A 3486-nucleotide genomic window follows, 5' to 3' on the forward strand; every position below is an offset into this window, starting at 1 on the left:
CGACAGCACAATTGAAAGCTTTAGAACAAAAGGAAGTAGATACACCTAAGAGGAGTAGACAGAAAGAAATAATCAAACTTAAAGCAAAATAGACCAAATATAAACAAAAAGAACCATTGAAAGAATCAACAATACCAAGAGCTGGTTCTTTGAGAAAATTAACAGGATTGATATACCCTTAGCCAGACTAACTAGAGGGCAAAGAGAGAGTATCCAAATTAACAAAATCAGAAAGGAAAGTGGAGAAATAACGAATGAAACTGAGGAAATTGGAGAATTCATCAGATCCTACTACAAAAGCCTACACTCCACAAAGTTGAAAAATTTGGAAGAAATGGATAAGATCCTAAAGTTATACCAGGACCAGGTAAACCATTTAATAATCCTATAACACCTAAAAAAAATAGAGGCAGTCATCAAAGTCTCCCAACCAAAAAAAGCCCAGGTCTAGATGGGTTCAGTGCAGAATTTTATCAGATATTTATTGCTGAAATAATACCAATACTCACCAAACAATTGCACAAGATAGAATCAGATAGAATACTACCTAACTCATTTTTTGAGGCTACAATAATTATTGTTCCTAAACCACAAAAAGACCCTACAAGGAAAGAGAACTTCAGACCAATCTCACTTATGAACATTGATGCAAAAATACTCAACAAAATACTTGCAAACCGAATCCAAGAACACATCAAAATGATCATTCATCATGACCAAGTAGGCTTCATCCCTGGGATGCAGGGATGGTTTAATATAAGGAAATCTATCAATATAATCTACCATATAAACAAACTCAAAGAACAAAATCATGTGGTCATCTCACTAGATGCTAAGAAAGCATTTGACAAAATTCAACACTTTTTCATGCTAAAAGTATTGAAAAGACCCCTAGCCAGACTAACTAAAGGGCAAAGAGAGAGTATCGAAATTAACAAAATCAGAAAGGAAAGTGGTGACATAAAAACTGAAACTAAGGAAATTCAAGAAATCATCAGATCCTACTACAAAAACTTATACTCCACAAAATTGGAAAATCTAGAGGAAATGGATGAATTCCTAAACAGATACAAGATCACAAAGTTAAAGCAGGACCAAGTAAACCATCTAAATAACCCTATAACACCTAAAGAAATAGAAGAAGTCATCAAAAGCCTCCCAACCAAAAAAAGCCCAGATCCAGACGGGTTCAGTGCAGAATTTTATCAGATATTTACTGGGGATATAACACCAATATTTGCCAAACTATTCCAAAAGATAGAATCAGATGGAATATAACCCAACTCATTTTTTGAGGCTACAATAACCCTCGTACCTAAGCCACACAAAGACCCTACAAGGAAAGAGAACTTCAGACCAATCTCACTTATGAACATTGATGCAAAAATACTCAACAAAATCCTTGCAAACCAAATCCAAGAACACATCAAAATTATCATTCATCATGACCAAGTAGGCTTCATCCCTGGGATGCAGGGATGGTTTAACATAAGGAAATCCATCAATGTAATCCACCATATAAACAAACTTAAAGACCAAAATCACATGGTCATCTCACTAGACGCTGAGAAAGCATTGACATAATCCAACACCCCTTCATGTTAAAAGTCCTGGAAAGAACAGCAATCCAAGGCCCATATTTAAACATAATAAAAGCAATATACAGCAAACCAACAGCCAACATCAAACTTAATGGCGAGAAACTTGAAGCAATCCCACTAAAATCAGGGACTCGACAAGGCTGTCCACTCTCTCCCTACCTATTCAACATAGCACTGGAAGTCCTGGCAGGAGCAATTAGACAGCAAAAGGAGATCAAAAGGATACAAATCAGAAAGGAAAAGATAAAAACATCACTCTTTGCCGATGACATGATAGTGTACTTGAGTGACCCCAAAAATTCCACCAGACAACTCCTACAGCTGATAAATAAGTTCAGCAAAGTGGCCGGATACAAAATTAACTCAAACAAATCAGTAGCCTTCCTATACTCAAAGGACAAACATGTGGAGAAAGAAATTAGGGAAAAGGTACCCTTCACAATCGTTACAAAAACTATGAAATACCTTGGTGTGACTCTAACTAAGGAAGTGAAGGATCTGTATGACAAGAACTTAAAACCTCTAAAGAAATAAATTGAGGAGGATCTCAGAAAATGGAAAGATCTCCCATGCTCATGGATTGGAAAGATCAACATCTTAAAAATGGCCATTCTACCAAAAGCAATCTACAGATTCAAAGCAATCCCCATCAAAATTCCAACCCAGTTCTTCATGGAATTGGAAAGATCAATGTGCAATTTCATATGGAATAACAAAAGACCTAGAATAGCAAAATCCATCCTCAACAACAAAAAAACATCTGCGGGAATCACTATCCCTGACCTCAAGCTATATTACAAGGCAATTGTGCTGAAAACTGCATGGTACTGGTACAGAAATAGGCAAGTGGATCAATGGAATAGAATAGAAGATCCAGAAATGAGCCCTCATGTATAGGGTCACCTGATTTTTGACAAAGGAGCAGTAAACATTCAATGGAAAAAGGACAGCCTATTCAACAAATGGTGCTGGTCCAACTGGCACTCAGCATGCAAAAGAATGAAAATAGACCCGTTCTTATCTCCTTGTACAAAGCTCAAGTGTAAGTGGATTAAAGATCTCCACATTAAACCAGATACACTGAAACTATTAGATGAGAAAGTAGGGAAAACCTTAGAACACATAGGCACAGGAGAAAATTTCCTGAACAAAACACCAATGGCTCAAGCTCTAAGGTCAAAGATTAACAAATGGGACTTAATGAGATTGCAAAGTTTCTGTAAGGCTAAGGACATCGTCAAGAAAATAAAACGGCAACCAACAGAATGGGAAAAGATCTTTACCAACACCACATCAGATAGAGGCCTAATATCCAAGGTGTACAATAAACTCAAAAATCTAGACACCAGAGAATCAAATAACCTTATTAAAAAATGGGGTACAGAGCTAAACAAATCATTTTCAGTTGAGGAACACCGAATGGCCGAGAAACATCTGAGAAAGTGCTCGACATCCTTAGCCATCAGGGAAATGCAAATCAAAACAACCCTAAGATTCCACCTCACACCAGTCAGATTGGCCAAGATCCAAAACTCAGATGACAGCAAATGCTGGCGAGGCTGCGGAGAAAGAGGAACACTTCTCCACTGTTGGTGGTGTTGCAAGCTAATACAACCACTCTGGAAATCTGTCTGGCGATACCTCAGAAAATTGGATATAGTGCTACCTGAAGACCCAGCTATTCCACTTCTGGGCATATACCCCAGAGACACTTTAATACACAACAAAGATATATGCACCACAATGTTCATAGCAGCCCTATCTATAATAGCCAGAAGCTGGAAGTAACCCAGATGTCCTTCAGAAGACTAATGGATACAAAAATTGTGGTACATATACACAATGGAATACTACTCTGCCACCAGAAACAATGACTTAACGAAAT

This window comes from Micromys minutus (genome assembly GCF_963924665.1).
Source record: "Micromys minutus genome assembly, chromosome: 2".
NCBI lineage: Eukaryota > Metazoa > Chordata > Mammalia > Rodentia > Muridae > Micromys > Micromys minutus.